This window comes from Agelaius tricolor, unplaced genomic scaffold (assembly GCF_023055355.1).
Source record: "Agelaius tricolor isolate 1412-34295 unplaced genomic scaffold, bAgeTri1.0.p SCAF_1, whole genome shotgun sequence".
Lineage (NCBI taxonomy): Eukaryota > Metazoa > Chordata > Aves > Passeriformes > Icteridae > Agelaius > Agelaius tricolor.
Genome location: NW_027269261.1, coordinates 104,724,432 through 104,742,742, shown reverse-complemented (window position 1 = coordinate 104,742,742; position 18,311 = coordinate 104,724,432). Strand labels below are relative to the sequence as shown.

Sequence of the window (18,311 nt, the reverse complement as noted above, 5' to 3'; positions counted from 1 at the left end):
AAATGATATGTGGGTTACTATATTGAGATAGAAGAACTTACAAAAACTGAGTTCTTATCTGTCAGCCCTTGCATCAAACCAACTTTTGGAACTATAAGTTCATGCCTTTGCTCACATCTAAAATGGATCACAGAGGTGTCACTTGGGCTGCAATGACAGACATTACAGACTCTGTAAAAGACAGGTACTAATGTAAACCAGGACTTGGTAACCATAAGCCTTTTAGAGGAAGTTTAATATTAATGACTTATTAATATCTTGGGACTTCATCCATCTGCTTTTGTTTTATTGTCCTGCCTTTGGTCCCCCAAAAAATACCGTATAAACACACAAGCAACACCACATACTAAACTAACACCACATACATAACTTCAAAGAAATGGTACCTGCATTCATTTCTGGATATGGGATGTGTCATGATCTGCACAGAAGGCATGGACATCTCCATTACAATACATTTTCTCTGCTGTAGGAAGTTTGGCATATGCAACTTGGTTCATACTGTTATGTCTCTACTGAGAAGAATCCTGGAATTGTAAAAAACTGTTCCACTGAAATGAAATGCTTAACTCTTCCCTAAACCACTCCAGCGATGGTTGCAAAGTGATCCAAAGATTCCGTTGGCACTCATATGAGATGTACAATCCTTTCTGAGTCTTGAACCTAAACCTTCTCTATCCATTTCACACTATTTTATCCCCACTCATCTGTCCTGCATCATTTTTTATGAAAACCTTTGAACCTTTCCAAATTAAGTTTATTGCAGCCTGCTTGTGATTCTCTACGTGTTGCACCCCAAGGTATCTTTGGAAGGGCTACTTCCCCCTTTCCCCTCTGACAAGCAGCTGCAGCAGCAGTGGGGAGGGCAACGTGAATCCCAGGCTGTCTCTCGTGTAGGGTGCTACTGGCTCTTACCAGACTCCATGTCTGAGCTCAGCTTGCTGTGGAAGACTTCATTTTATTGTATGAGTTTAGAAAGCAGGGCTAAGAACTCTGCCCACCACCTGGAATGCTCTGTAAAATGCTCTGTAGGCATTTTACAGAACACAGAGAAGCTTCACTGAGTCTTAGGGAAGCAACAGAGGTCTGTGAATTACAAGGTGTTTAGAAGCTCCTGTCCAAATCAACTCATGCTACTGTTTAAACACAATCTAACTACAGTGCCCTGTGTGACCCACATCTCATCCGTGACACTCCAAGGCAGAAAAAAGGCCTTAAGAGATAAATGCTATATTGTTTTTATCACCTTGTCTTGCTATTTGTGGCAATAACAGTTTTAAAATTCATTTTGGGCCACTACTTAAAAATAAGTGCTAGGAATTTAACCTACAAATGTAGGTATCTATATCTGTATTTAGAGAATACAGGACAAACTCCTAAATTGTGACACAAGGCTATGGAACAGGTCACCTGGTTTCAGGAACACTCACCAACTGAGCCTTAGACTTCTACACTGGTTTTGCAGAACATTGTTATCATGTTCTCTAGCAGAACATGATGTCTCATGCTATGGAGAAAACTGGGTGTGGGTGAAGAATCTAGCAGCTATTGGAGGGCTGAAAAAGTTCAAAGGAAAGAAAACTCAATTCCCAAACACATCTTTCACTTGCAGCAGAAGTAGTCACTGGTGGACTGTAACACAGTTCTAACTTTCCTTCAGTGCAAAGGAGGCAAACGTAACTCTCAACATATGGCAGACACAAACTTTCATGTACGAGACCAGCACACATCTGTATATTTATCAACACAATTTCTAACACCTTTACTCAGGTTTTGTTTAATCAAGACCCAAAAACCTGGTGCCTACATAAAAACTCCAGAATTCACCCCATCTATACACTGATTATTGTGCCTATGTTTTTGCCTCTCTGGCAGTAACAATTAACAACTATAATCAGCACTGGCAAAATAAACTCAAAGCCATTACAGGTTTTATGATGCTGCAAGAAAAGACATCCTTTAAGGCTTCTCTAAGGAAATACCAATAGCACTTGAAATTGCAACGGTGCTTAAAATGCTAACAAGCAAGCAAGCAGAAAAAAAAAGATAATCTACAATTTTGAGGTTTAAAATATTTGTATCAGTGCTAAATAATTTACAGAAATAAGGAAAGACTCCTACTCCTACTCCCATATAGGCAAATTCTGTTTAAACTGCTAGAAGCTTCTTTTCTATTAATTTTAATGTACGAGTGAGTGAAGGAAGCTACAGCCTAGTGCCTATATCAACTTTAATAAATAATATATTTTGCCATATTCATCTTCTAAACTAAGTAAATGACAAAAGTAGACCCTCAGAAGGGCAGGATTTTCAAACCAGATTAATTCTCTTATTCTAATGCCCTAACCCAAAGGATTTTTCTTCTCCAAGGTTACATTATGTGATTTAGCAATGAAGTGCATTCTCAAAACAGCAGAAAAGAGATGGAAGAATATGTTGTGGCACAGCTGGAGCACACATCAAAGTACATCTGCATGTTGGATAGAGAGTTCATTGTTTTTCCAACACCTGCTGCTGTTTCCAGCACAGTGCTTGAACAGTCCAAGTCACACAGGCCTGCAGCACAGTCCTTCCCTCTCTGCTGTTAATGGTGAACACACCACATACATCCTACAGCCAGAGAGGCCACAGAGGCACAGGAGGTTAAAGCTGAACAAGGAATTTCTCTCCTGTTGAAGATAGCCCTGCAAGAAGTAGCTGCCTGGTCCTTATGGCTGCCAGCTATCCCAGGGAGCTGGAGAGCCCATCACGCCTGTGCCTTGCCTGCTCAGCATCCCCTGCAGTCCCTCTCAAGCCACTCTGCTGGGAAAGGTGCCAGACCTGCACTTGACACCACACCAAGTCCTCTAATCAGAAAAGCCAACCACTTCATGGGTGCAAAAAGCCTGACATACTCGTATTTCTTAGACCCAGGTTCACTTAGAAACTAATCTAAGTCACAAAGCCAACGTCAGGGAAAGTTTCTGTTGACAGAGTTCCAAGAAAGAAAAAACTTACCTAAACCTGGGCTCTGTGAGGGGTCACAGGAACTCTATTATAAAGTCATCTTGGCCTGCTCTTTAGTTGATGTATTCACGTTGTAACCCAATGGATTGCAAATATGCTACTTTATATTGTCCAAGGTGTCTAGCAAATGAGATGAAGTCAAAAAGTGACAGCAGTGGAAAAAACGAGGCAACTGGAGTGTTGGGGTTTTTTGTGTTTTGGTTGTTTTAGCAACAACAAATAGAAGGAAACAAGTTTTCTAAGGTTTTAAAACAATTCACACTGTCTCATTAAATAAAATGGAAATCCTAATTATAATAACCTAGTGAACGTTCTCGTTTTACGAGAAAACAAAATTTTAAATATGGAAACAAAAGTGGAAAGATGCATCTTCCTGGACTGAGATCAGATATGTGCAACACAAGTGATTCAATTTGTGTGTGACAATCTGATGATGATATTAAATCAGGGGAAGAGAAAGAACTATAAATCTCACCTGAACAGTTCTTCTGTTCCTTAACAGAAGCAAAAGTCTTTGGCCAGAAAAAAAAGAAATCAAATTAATATTTTTGTATCCTTAGCATATTGGACAGTGCTATAGACCTGATTCTATTAATTTTTGAAGCCAAGAAGACTCATGAAAGCAACACAGTTACTGCAGTAATCACCTTAAAGAAACACCAAGATAATTTCAAAAAGCGAAACTTGGACTTTACTAGTTGGGTGTTTGAAACACTAGGAATATATATTTTGGCTGTAAACTTGCACATAATTTTGCCTTTTATTAGATTTTATCTAACTCAGCAAGTCTGAGGTGTTCCAGACCGGGACCTCCTGTCTCAAAACCACATTTCAGTTGGCAATTGTCAGCAACATCCTGACTCTTCAAATTTCAAGTACAGGAGCAGAATCTATGAACAAACCAGGACATTTACCAAAGGTCTGAACAAAGTCCATTGAGGGCTATGGAGAAACTTTCACCTAATCTAAAATGAACAAGGGTTTCCAAAGGGCCTGAATTTGGATCTCTAAAGGGTCTTTGTCATCCTCTTTCTCTAGAGGCTACAAAGGACAAAATCAAGGGGGTTTAGGATACTCATTGAAGCTTTTTAAGCAGGATGAACAAAATTTGTCTGTATTATCCATTTAGGAAGAAAAACGTAAAATCTAACATAAAATGTAACAACAAAACACACGCACACAATTTTTCAAAGCCATGAGTTACACATGAATATTTTTAGAAGTTAGTAACCATGCAGGCACAGCCTCCAGACTCCTGCAATTTTATCAGTCAGGTACTATCTTACACAGCTGTGGACAGCAGGAAAAAGAAGTGTCTTGAGCCTAGATGCAAGACAGTCTTAAAGATAGAAATCTTTTGCTTCTTTTTATTTTGAATTTAAAATGTGCATAAAAATAAGACTCTAATGAGCTGCATGTAGAACAATCAAAATTATGAGGTATTTGCATTTCTTTTGCACCTAGAGCCAAACAACTACAAAATCATGCATATGATTCTCTCAATCTGAACACAGTAAATATTAATAATCTATGAATCAGCAATGAAATACCTTTTGCCCTGAACTCTGAAGAGAGACTTTCTAATGCAAAAAGTTGCAATGCAGTGACTGAGACCACATTTACAAGGCACTGAGCTAAGCCATATGCATGCAGCCTGTGAAAATAAAGCCGTGCCATCCCCCAGCCTCTTAACACAGAGACATTTTTAAATTACCTGTTTGTCAGTTTTACAAATGTGTGTCTACGTAAGCAGCTCCCTGTGTGGCGCTGCGTTAGCAAGCAGGCGTGCTTCCATTTGCACATTTGGATTCTACAATCAGAATTAAAACATTTGCTCTGTTCAGGGTGAGCTGATAAACAGGGATTTTAAATTTTACCTTTTTTTTTTTTTTCATGTGAAAAATGAAAGAAAAACGTTCCTCTAGATGTATTATGCCTTTGGGCTCCGTGTGAGGGAAGCGAAAAAAGACAGAGAAAGCTACTGTGAAGGTCACAGAGTGAAAGAACTTCCTCAGGGCACAGAATAAATTAAATCCCAAGGAAAAAATAAAATGTGATTTCCAGAGTGTGAGGCACAAACTCAAAATGACAATGATTGACAGCCAAACTATATCCGTGCAATATCGAAGACTGCACGTTCTCATTTACCTCAGTGTAGCCAGCAAGCGCCCATTAAACATCCGTCTGATGCCCAAATTAACCTTCTTGGCAAACTGAAAGAGGCACAAACTATCATAATCAACCTTTCATTATCACAGCAGCCTCTAGTTAAAGGGTCAGAATAATTGTGCCATCAGAGCCCTGATTGTTTTCAATCAACAGACGACTGGAGTGACAGCTCAGTGATGGAGTAGTTTGATGAAACCGCACCAGGCCTAATCAGAGCAGATGAAAGGAAGGCATGATTGGTGCAAATGAACAGTCGTGCCTCTCTTTTTCATTTACAATCTGAAATTACTCTTGAATTTATGGGGTTTTTTCTCCCTTATGAGTACCTCTGAAAGAATGTTTGACTTATTATGGGTTCTGACAGTGCAGAGTTATAAAACACAGGTAGGGTTTTCAGCCCAGGCTTTAAGTGGGTATTCAGCATAATTTTAACAAATTCACTCTTGAAAAGCACAAAATGACTAAAGACTTCCAATGACCTAACCTTTCAGTGCTGTTTGATTAGCAGAACAATTTATCACAGTTCACATTCTTCATGATAAGAGAAGATTTTAAAAAAATGGGAAGGGATCATTTTCAAATGTTTTCTCTTAGCCAATATATTTATTGTATTATTGCTCTCCTGTTTTCTCTCTCACACACACACAAAAGAAAAATATAAATTAAAGAACACTGCATTAATAACCATTTTCCTCTTTGAATGAATAATAGAATCCAAGCAAGGGTTTGTTTGCAGATGAAAGTAGAGACCAATTATCATGCCACTGACAGCATCAATATTTAGTTTTCTGGTGGGTTGGGTTGTTCATTTCCACATTTTAAAGGATGGGAAATTAATCAATCCCACTAGGTGTTTCTTACCTTACTTATCAGCACTGATTCAGTGTCTCATAAGTGAACAGGGAGAAAAAAAAAAAAGGAGGAAGAAATATAGGGTCTGCTTACAGAAAATTTGAAAAGAATGAAAGATTCAAGTGTCCTGCACCTCTGCTGGGTTCACTTCCTCTCCTAGACTCACCCTGCTCCACCCATAAAGCTTCCCCTTCTCACAAGGCTGCTGCAAGGAAGGTGAGATAAATAAAAATAATCTAATTGAATTGTACCTCTGAAAGAAGCAAGAATTTCAAGTAGTGAGTGATAAATCTTTTGTTCTGAGGTCTTGGTCATCATCAGATGTTTTCTAGTTTGTCAAGTATCAAAAATTCATACCAATGTTCACGTCAGCATACCAAAAACACAAAACAAACAGCCCAGAAGCAAAGATTATTATTTGTCTGAAAGATGAGTGGATAGAAAAGTTTGATCCAAACACTTTTAAGAAATTTAATGTCCTGTATATCTTCTCACACTACAGAAAGGAAGTTTTACTTCTTAAAAGTTTGGGACTGTAGGCACAACATTCACCTAAGTGGAAGTGCCCTCAGCAAAAGAAGCTGTGAGAAGGCTTGCACATCCTTACTGACACACAGGGTGCTATTTACAATTATTGAAGTCTATACTTTCCCAAGTATACAGACACTGGTTATGAAATATATACATAGAACTCTTGGGAATAAACCCAAAACATTCCTCAGAAACCAGTGAAGAAGGAAACTAAGTTTGGAAAGCTGCCAACATGTGTTTTGTTGGATGCAGCAGAAAGAAGACTCCAAAGCAAACATTTCTCTACATAAAGAGAGGTGTGTCAGACTCCCATTTCCCCACCACAGGGGACCACTGCACGCAATCTAAGATCCTGTCATCTGCTATTTGCCCCCAACTCCTACCCAGCCAAGTGCACACTATTGCTAGAACTCTGCTTCAGCAGTGACACAGGCATTGTGTACATGGGTGCCCCTGAAGTCTGCTCCCAAACTGGAGACTGAGATCACAGCTGGCAGGAAAGAAAAAATATACATCCTTCCAGACCCAGATATTATCACTGTGATGCAGTCAGACTCTCAGCTTCACAAACGGACAGGGCTTGGAGGACTGAGGGATTGGTTTAGGCAATAAAGAGGGAAGCCAAATATAAATGGATTGACTTCAGGAAATACACAGCCCCAAAGGAAGATTAAAGTACACCAAGGTTCATTATCTCTGGAGAGTGAAAGCACTTGTTAGAGTATGTCCTCCTGACCTCTGATCAGGCTCTGCAGAAGCTGCAGTGGATTTGTCCAAAGTACTCACAGGGAACTGCTGGCCTAAATAAGAAATGCTCTATCTCTTGGCTGGTTTGCTGGTTTGGGATTTATGTGATGTCATGGTGACAACCTGCAACTTTCAGAACATGAGCCCTGCAGTCTGTGAGCCACTTTGCAAGAGGCAGAAATTTGATTTTGATCTTTCATCTGAAAAACACTGCAGCAAGCAGAGTTATTGGTCAAAGTCTCTAGCACCAAAAATTATGCATTTCATGATATTATGCTGTAATTAAAGCAGAGACAGATAATGCAGGTGTATTAAAAACACACATTTATAAAACATTCACAGCATTAAAGCAAATCACAATGTATTAAAAATACTCCTCCATTTTTCTCAAGTGCTAATAATAACCTCTGATAATATCTATCTCCTTAAAGCATTTAAGCAGTAAAGCATCCATCACCAATTGCTGCTGGACAGAAATGTTGTCCTGCACAGTGTTTCAATAGGTGAAGGAGGATAAACAACACACACATCTTTGGCAGATTTCTTACTCAAAATCAAACAGCTTCAGGAGTAACAACTTTAACACCTGTATTTCTGTCTCAGAAATTTTTAAAAATTGCTTCTGCCCAGCATGCTTGTGAGAAAGAGAGGAATTGTTCATCCAAAGACAAACTCTCCACCAACCCAGCACAGTCCCTTGCATTGTCAGTTCAGTGCTTTACTGCAAGCTTCCTTCACCCCTAGTGCTACATAATTATAGTGGCCTTCTCAAAAGGGACATTGTTTCACAAAAAAGGTTTGAGAGAAAGACAATGCTAGTTTCATCTTTTTATGTATGTGTTTCCTGTGAAACACAAAAAAAATTGCCAGTTTTTTAATAAAAGTAAATAATAGAATTTATGCATTCAGAATTGTATTCACTTCTTTTGCACACTTTCTCCATTTCTTATATTTACTGGTCATGAGAGTAAGAAGTTTACCTAGAAGACACTGATTAAATTCAATAAAGATATTCCATCTTTTTAGACTTACAATAAAATAACTATGATAGCAAATCAGCTTTACAAAAGGCTAAATTATTACATTAATATATAACATTATATATGGTAAGTAATCCTATTAAAGCAATGAGTTGCTATAATAGAAAAACAGTTTTCATCTACTGGAGTTCAAAGTGAAGTAAGGTACAAACAGAAGGTAAACAGCTGTTGTAAATTATCACAGCTCATGAAAGCTTGCCATTTTACACCTTCTGGGGAATCTGAACTTCAAAATTATACAGAACGTTCCTTCCAAGTATCTAAGAGCAAATTATAGGTAAAATCCAGGCTTCCCAGGAGAAGTTTACATTTCAACCACTATCTCAAAATGGGAACTAAGAGAAAAATTAGGTGTCTTAATCAAAGTCTGTCCCCTCAGTCTGTCCAACTGAGTGTCTTTATTCCACAACCAAAAATCCAGTGGAAATTTTGGTGCCCATGCCACAGAACAAAGTCTGGTGGTATGCAGGTATCTGAAAGTGGGGACAAAACACTTCCCAAAGTATCATCTTCCAAAAATACTTGAGATATTTTTGCAGCTGAAAAGCGCAAGGCAATACAGGCAATGAACACTGCATCCTTTCTTAACCTTGGAGCAGCAAAGACAAAACTGTCCCACAGTGTGCTTCAAGAGAAGTCTACTCTTGTGTGATCAGGTCCTCAAACCACAGAGGAGTTTCCTCCACAGTCACTTGGCACTTCTCTACCAAGGCAAATTTACAAATGTGCTTCTCACACCCAACTGGTTCTTCCACTGAGATAGAAGGGGCAAGCAAGGCCCTGTGCAACCCCTCTCAGTGACACTCCACATGTACATGCTTGTGTTTAAAAGCTGTATGAGCTTGTATGCAGCTCCTATTGCAAGAGAGTTCACAGCTACCCCACCACTCACAGCCACTCTGTTTTCTGTGCACTGCAATGGCTGTCACACCTGGGAGTCTACACACATAAAATAAATCAGCTGGGAATGATCACAGTGGAAAGGCTCTGCTTACTCCTGTAATCAAGGCAAATTTTGTTTTTTGTTTGTTTTAAACAAGATCATAAAAAAGGAGTGCAGAGAGTGACAATGCAAAACCAACGAAACCAGAGCAAAGCAAAGTAATAAAACCAAATCCAAAATATGGCATCCAGAGACTCAATCTTGCTTTTTCCAGAGACACAATCTCAACTTTTTCCTTTGAAACAAGTCCAGCCACAGAGAGTTAGAAATGACAAGGAAATCAATCTCGTCACCATAAACATGTTGCATCTAGGTAAAACCTTACAAAGGGAAGGCCTGGTAAAACCATGGCTTAGGCCTGTTACTTTGGCTAAGCAGAAAAGGGAAAGTGACTCAGCTGAATTAGAGGTAGAAAAACAAGTTCTGTAACCATTGTGAGTTCACATCGTGGTGTATGGTGGTTGGTTGAATTCTGTTTGTTATGATTTAAAACTGTGTAGCTGATAAAGGCCAAAGTGCTTAAAAAGGCCAGGTTTTTGCAATGAAGCAGCTCTCCTTTGCTCTGCATTGTCACATCAACATTCCTCAAATGTAGCTTCATAAATCCATAAAACCTACCTCTCTTTAATAAATGGATAAAATGTCAAGAAGCTCGAGGTAAAAACTTCTTGCTGTCCCTTTTCAAATGCATCAAAAAATGCTCAAGTTTGGATCCTCCATCATTTGTTGTGATGGTAGAACCAACATTGCTAGGTGCTTTATATCTGGTAAGTTTTCTGAAGCTGTAAAGAACAGAAGTTTATCTATCTCTTCATAAACACAGCTGTTTAACTAGGGATCTTAAATGTGATTTGATTTCAGTTTAAGGAGATTAGGGTTTATGATAGGATTTATCTTTTCTGAAACAGGGAAAGAACAGAGAACATGGGAGGTGGAAAAGGATCTACCTCCAGCAGCCATCATTTCAAAATCTGGAATTGCTCATTTTTATTTTTAAAGAAAACACTCAGGTTGACATCAAATGTATTGGAACTTTACATAGCCACATTTAGCACTAAAACAAGTTGCTGGTCCATAATTAATAAGTGGAAAAGACATTTTTTACAATCTGATACACACCATTTTTATTGCTATTCCTCTCTTGCTATTTTCCCCTCTGAAATATATTTTAGAAGTGTAGCAGCTCACTCCAGAGACAAGAATCTACAAGCTTTCATCAGTAAAAAATTGTTAGAAAATGAAATAGGCACAAAATTGAAAAAATTCTATAAAAATGCAATTCAGCTCTGTGAAAATTAGTCTAAATCGTTCTTGAATGTAAAAGGATTCCTATTCCTTTCTTCCCTATTGTTAGGCTATAATTTTCTAGGGATTTAATAAGCAAATCCAACAAATCACAAAAAATGTATAATTTTCTATAATAATCTTTACAACAGATATACAGGACTTGTATGTCATCAATATCCTTGGTCGTGCACAAAAATGTACTTCAAAGTACATGCTCTGCTTAGCTGGTTTATAAATATGCATGTGTTCAACACACTGTGTTACTGCAAAACCTCTGATGTCAAATTTTCCAACCAAAATCACAGAAAAGTTTGGGTTGGAAGAGACCTTAAAGATCACCTACTTCCAACCCCCTGTCATGGGCAGTGTCCACTAGATCAGGATGTTCAAAGCTCCATCCAACCTCACCTTGAACACTGACAGGGAAGGGGCATCCACACTCCTCTGCCAGTGCCTCATCCTCCTCACAGTAAGAATTTCTTCTGTATCTCTGATCCAAACCTACCCTTTTTCAGTTTAAAGGCCATTTCCCCTTGTCCTATCACCACATGTCCTTCAAAAATGTCCCTCTCCATCTTTCTTGTCTGCCCTCTTAGATACTGAAAAGTTGCTATAAAGTCTTCCTGAGGCCTTCTCCAAGCTGAACAACCCCCACTCTCTCAGTCAGTTTTACTGACTTTGATTTAATCCCCACATGATGGATTTCAGCTTAAACTCACTGCTTAAACAAATGAGTCTTGCATTAATTTTTCAAAATCAACTAATTGTTCTAAGAAAGCTATTTCTTTCAAAAAGTGACTTAAACATTTTGAACCACATTTGTTATTGTATTTGAGATCCCAAAAGTATCTAATGAATTGGGAATGTCAGAGCTTCCCCACTACAAGATTAAAACAAACAAGAATTTATTATATAAACCCACTAAATAATACCTGCAGCAAAGTAAAACACCTGTAACTACTATAAGACAAACCTTGTAAAATTACGACCTATAGCTTCACTCAAACATTAAAATGGGCTCCACCCTAAAGAAGCACTTTGAAAGCTCTTCAGCACAGATCTTCACTTCAGAGACTGTGATCTTTCAATCTGTCATTACTATCCCACATAGGCCTTTAGCTTGGAAGCCACTTCACAGGAAATCTTCTTAAGATCTTCTTGACAAGTGTATTTGTCATAATTTCTTCCATTTCTCCCTGGCACGAGGGAGTCCAAAGTGATCAAAGGAGTAAAAGGAACCCTTTGTCACAAGGCAAGGAAACCCCCAGCTCTGCAGCTCATCTGCACATCTGGAAGTTGCCAAGGGTGTCCCACAGCTGGAGTAAGAAAGGCTGTGCAGGAGTGACACTGCTTTTCCATCTCCTTGCCTCCTCACCTTCCTGGAGCCACCGGTGCCCTGATCCTGGGGCAGGAGCAGTAGCACAGGGCACCAGGTACTGTGATCTCAGCAGCTGTGCTGAACCAACACACCTGCTGCAGGTCTAGACACACAAGTGAGACTTCACCACATCTCACTGGGTACACTTTGGGCCCTTAGCTAGAATCTCATTCTGGGGTTATCTTAACACATTGATGACCATGTGCACAGGTTCAGGAAACATGGAATTCAATTTTCTTCCACCGTCTTCTTTGCCTTTGTGGTTACAAAGTAATGCTTCTATCAGCTCCCAAAGGAAAATTTGTTGAAATACAGAACTGGGAATTCTCAGAAGAGATTCTAATTTCCTATCATTTTCCACAAGCTTAAACTCACTGGAAACAGTGTTAAACAGCCTTACTACGATTTTGAAAGAGTAAAGATTACTAACATTTATATCTCTGAACGGAAGACATTAAGATAGTAATAACAGCTTGCCATATTTGATCATCCATGGTATCTGTGGATTTTAGACTTTATGTTATTTTCTTCAACTTAAAAATTGATGTATATAATTGATGTATATTTTCAAGCATACCTGGCTTTCAAAACAGCTTCAGCAACTTTTTTTTTAATGTAACCACATATATATGTGTATGTTTATACACTTATACTGCAGATAATATCCAACAGATCTGAGCCACAAAGAGTGCAACAGTCAATACAAATCCCCCCACAGCAGACAAATTCAAACATAGAATGCAGTAACACAGAAGAAGTCTTGCTGTGTGGACACCTTGGTGTCTTTTTCTAAATCAAAACGCACATCCACTGCTTAGCTGAAGAACTGACCTAAATCCAAGAGCTGTGAGCATGCAGGCTTCCTAAATACTGGTGTGATGCTCTGTGCACTTCTGAAGGTAATCTGGGATAAATAAATTGAGGCAACATTACTGTAGGACAGCAAGACCAAAGTAATGCTCTCCAGTAATTCTCCAATGCTCACGACAACAGCAGCAAAATAATCAAATTTTCTGACATGTATCAAAAAGAACATTAGAAGAATACACAGTTGCTGCTAGCATAGCTTTAATACCAGAAATCACTTTCTATATTGTTATACTTGATAAATAACAGTAAATATATTAGCTAGCATTCAAAAAACAGGAAACTTTTTAAAGTTCAGAACAAAAGCATATATAAAGTTCACAAGATATTACTGTAAAGGACAAATTAAGAGCCCATTTGAATTAAACCAAAGTAGACAAAGGGGAAAGGTGTTTCATAAAATGAGGGAACAGTGCCAGCAGGGACAGCATTCATTTTCCCTATAAGCCAAAGTGCCATCACTGTTACAAACGATACAGAAATTATATCAGGAAAATAGTGTGTGACTTGAGCACACCAGCTGAACAGTTTGAGTTCCTGCTGCCTACATCCACTGTTTGACCCTCTGTATTGTGCATGAACCCTGGCCAGTCTGCAGTTCCAGTGGACACCAACCTCCTGCAGACCTTGGGCCACAACTACCAGCCTGGCCGACCTATAATGGATGTCCTACCAATTCTGCACATTCCTTATAAAAATTAATCCCCCCCAGTCTGGAGAGATTGTGAGAAATACACCATTGCACAGAGTCAATTCAGGTAAGATACCTATGTTTATGAGGATTAGACTAAGGAAAAGGAAACCTGCAGCCTATCAGAGGTTATGTTTCCATACTAATTTTATTTGAGGGTAACTGTGTGATTTTGCTTGCTCGGTGTGTCATGACACACATAGCACAACCATCACAGATGTAGTACACTGGATACTGGTATTCACAGGCTCTCTCTGGCACTTTTATGTAGACTTTCATGAAAAGGGTACAAAAGAGGAGGTAAAAGCACAGCAAAACACACATGGGTAATATGTTAATTTTCTCATTTAGCCTCACCTATTCACCTCAGCCTTGATATGCATCAAGCCCCTTTTCGCTCTTCTATGCCCTTCTTGATGAGAGGCTGTCAGCCACATTCTAGAGGTAGTTTTCTGCTTAGGGTAAATACTCACTAGGAACAGGCATTAGAATAGACATTATTTCACTTATTGCCCAAGAGAGCACTTAAGCTTATTTCTTGAATAGTGAAAGGCTAATATACTGCTTAAACACAACATTGATTACTGAGATGCTTTCCTTCACATATATTTTATGTTGTTACTTGTTTGGCAGTAAAACTTAAGTTCACATTTAGCAAGGCACTTAGGCCACATTTCATTAAAATATATATATATATACCCCTGAGAAAAATGACTTCTGCTCTCTCCATATGAAAAATTGCTCTGCAATACCAAAAGATTGACAGAAGAAAAAATGAAGTACTGATCTAAAGGAATGGCAAGCTTGTACCAGAAAATGACAATCCACTTTAGACACTGCTGTTCTGCACAGGTAAATGTGTGCACCATTGGAGATGCATGGATGTCTTTGGATCTGTCATCAGCACAGAACTGTTCCATCATGGCAGGCTGCCACAATGTGTACACCACAAAATTTCCTACAGCATTGAACTGTGGGATTTCTGCAGAAGAAAAATTTTGGCCCTTCACAAATGCCATCAGGAAATCCAAAAGTGTAAAAAAATCCAAAATTCAAGCTCAACTGTAAGAAAAGGCTCTTGAAAATAGGGCACAGAAGAGGATAAACAGAACTGTAATAAGAAAACTGGATTTGTACACTTATTATTTTTATAAAAGATACACTACAAGCTCATATTGACCTATAACACTGCAGTCTTCTTGTCCTTCATTTTTCTATTTATTCAAGCAAAGAATACTTCTCCAATACAGAGACCAAACACTGTTTTTGCACATCCACAGGGATAAAAGGAATAACTAGCATTACACTTTGACACATGGAACATATTACTTCATGAACACAAGTTCAGAAGTTCACACAAGGAATTTAACAGGGCTAGAATGTCTTAGGAATGCCTTGGAAAAGGCACAACACATTTGCATGCATCCTAACTGAATAAACCACTCAAGCAGTTTTATCTACCAGCTTTTCCTAGATTGCATGTTTATCAGTTGATTACCAAGTAACCAAGTTGCTTAGCAAAAGGAAAAAAAAAAAAAAGAAAAAAAGAAGCCAAAGAAAGCCAAGGGAAAACTTCTAACCTTGCTTCTGAAGAAGTATTGACAAACACTAAAACAGACCTGTTTTTATTGTTACCTGCTTAAAAATAATATGTATCCTTTAACAACTACTTAAACAGAAGCAGGGATGGAAGAAACTAATCTATACTGATCTCACTTAGGATTTTTATCCAAATATGATTTAGGAGTCCACCTTGGATTGAGTGCAGTATTTAATACAGAACCATTTGACCAATCTACTGCAGGAAGACAGAATAATCCAGTAAATATTTCTCTCTCTAAGCATTAGTAGGATATTTGAAATATGCATATTTAAGCCTCATGACACTGAAGTTTCTAATAACAAATATAAGGCATATATCTAAAGCTAATTAGTTTTTTACTTAAATCTTTGTCTTGCTTTCTACTTGCTAAGGTTCCAACAACAAGCCCTCTACCACTATATTTCTCTGGCAAACTTGTTCCATCTTACAGGGCTGGTTACTTTTTCAATTACCAAGGCAAAGAATTCACCTGCGTCCTAAAGTACAGCCAATGAATCTTTCTTATAATGGCTAAATATGAAAAGATTCACTTTTCATTTCACAATAAACTAGACATTTATGTCCTTGTCATGACTGCTTCCTGTGGAAAAAAAGAAAGGTGCTTCACAGGTCATGATGAAGAAGAACAAACCAGAAGAAAAAGTTTCTTTTCCCCATCTTCTTCATGATTCTTTCCTTTTTTTTCCTTCTTTTTTTTTAAATTTAATCCTTTTTTTCATGTCACTGACTTAATTTTACACACTTTAATGCAGCTGACAAATAAAAAATTTCTTGTGTAAAAAAATATTTCATAATCTCATGTGCTACTAAAATGTAAAAATCAACATGGAAACACATCTTATGTCAATGAATAATCATAATCACTGTCTTAGCTTACCTAAGAAAGACCTGTTTGAAGAGGCTCACAAATTGATCCAATTTCACAGCCTAAACAAGCTTTCTGGTGGGGCTTTTGGTTTTTATTTGTTTTAAGAAACACATCACTATAGTCCACTTAAAATAAGACACATCAAGCCAAAGAGTCTGAAAAATCAACAGGAATTTCTGTAGTAGTTGGCAGTAACCCACAGCCTAGCACACTGCCACTAATATTACCATTTAACTTTCTCAGACATGATTTGTTCACAGTTATATTTCACCATATTCACTAGAACTAGCCAATTGTGAATTGGTAGCCTAGAAAAATCCAAAGCATGACAGGTAAGAGCTGCGATCACTTCATTTAAATAAAATTCAAGCATCACTCCATGTACACCTTTTGATTCATTAAAATAACCACCTTAATCTTTATGTGCACTAGGATCAGATCACCTGGTGGACATTGGGAATTCAAACTGGCATAAAAAACTCTGCAGACAGTGGCACCCTTTCCAGAGGTTCTCTGACGGAATTTTTAATTTGTGCTTCGGGCTTCATGGCACCCCTACTAGCAAAGGTGCCTTGGGGACATGCTGAATTCATACTGCTGTGACATGCAGCCATGTGTGTGTGCAGAGGCCACACTAGTCACAGGTAACACAGATAAATCAAATGGTAGCATCCCCCCATCAGCTTTTCTATTATCTGCCCCAGTTTGTACAAATTTCCTCCAGCTTCCCCAACACCTCTTGCTTTGCTGTTCTTCCTTAAGATATGGGATGGGGATTTGTCAAAGTCAATGAGCACTTTATTACAGTGAGAGTGCTCAGTAATGAACAATTCAGCAATTTAATGAGATTCTGTAGATCTGTCTCCAGCCTGTCCATCAAGTTTCACGTCTATAAAGCACCCTGACACTAATCCTCTGGCATACCCAATCTTCACCCTGGGCTGAATATTAGATTCTTCCATGGTATATTGCATTACCACTATAACCTTAGCAAAAATGATGAACTTAACTACACTTGAGGCAATATAGCTGGTCTGATTTGATTTTCTTCTATTGGGTTGACTATGAGGGAATTACTTATTTACTAAGATAAAGCAAGAAACCAGTTTCTTATTGCCTTCTGAATGCCCAAATTGGTAAATATTTATATATGTCTTTTAATCCATTCTGGGAACCTGGAATATTTATAAATATATATTTATTCCTGGTTTTACAAACGGAATTAAAAAGATGCATGCACATTTTGCCTGCAGCAGAAACCTAGTTTAAAAAAATTCTTTGGAACAGCAGTAGTAACCTTTAGAGAGGCTATTATGATAACACTTAAATGGACAGTGTGGAGTTTGTTGTCACTCAGAAAGCAGCATATTACCTATCTCTCCCCAGTATGACCCTGCAACAGAAACAGAGGCTTTGTCATATTTGCCTCATGAAGTGTTCATTGACTGGGGTGCACACAATTAAGAAAATTACTTCTGAGTCTGAGTCTTGCAAAACAGGACAGTTAGACAGGATTTGAAAACTCCCACTTCCCAAACATCATTATAGCAGGTTTTGAGCGAGTATTAAGTTATACTTGTATGTATTCCCACAGAAACTCTTCTAGCAGAAGCATACCCAAGCATGTAGCTAGGGGATTCCACTGGCTCTGCAGAGAAATGATGATGAAACCCAATCAGCCAATCATCCATGCTCCATGCATAAACTTGTACATCAAAACTTGCTTCTGATAAAGGGAATATAGACTAGGACTCCAGAGTAGTGTGGTGTGCCTTAAAAACCTAAACCAAACACAACCCATCATCATGTGTAGTGTACTGCAGGTTCTGCTGTACAGGCATCCTCCAGGGACTAGGACAGGAAAAAGTCAAACTTCATTTCGGTATTTGCAGAAAATATCACCTTTGTAACACACTCTATAATGTAAAGACTTAAAAAATATGCCTGCTACATAACTGAAGGGTTATGTTACATCTTCATACTGGTTAACCTGACATTTTTATTTTTTAAAGAATAAATATTTTATTCTGCATGACATTATTCATCCACAGAACATAAAGCATCTCACTGATGAATATACACTTTACACTTTGAGAAATTGATAGCATCTAAAAGTAGTTATCTCCTTAGAATAATCCAAAAGATAAATAGATAATAAATAGGTAATAGGGGTTGAAAAATAAATCAGTTTTCTGAATCACAGTCTTCTCTGTTGGACCAATATAACCCACTTCCTAAAAGGAATGCACAGGTTTCTTTTAAGCAAGTTTCTTTCTACCTTGAAATACACTGAAATACTTTCCTCTCTAAAACATGACAGCAAAAACGA

At 38.2% G+C, this 18,311-nt stretch overlaps 1 protein-coding gene across 2 annotated transcripts in view; it reads right to left on the bottom strand.

Moving 5' to 3' along the window:
• Positions 1–18,311, bottom strand: part of KLHL32 (kelch like family member 32) — a 124,885-nt gene that overhangs the window by 20,305 nt on the left and 86,269 nt on the right. The gene's annotated exons all lie outside the window — the stretch shown is intronic.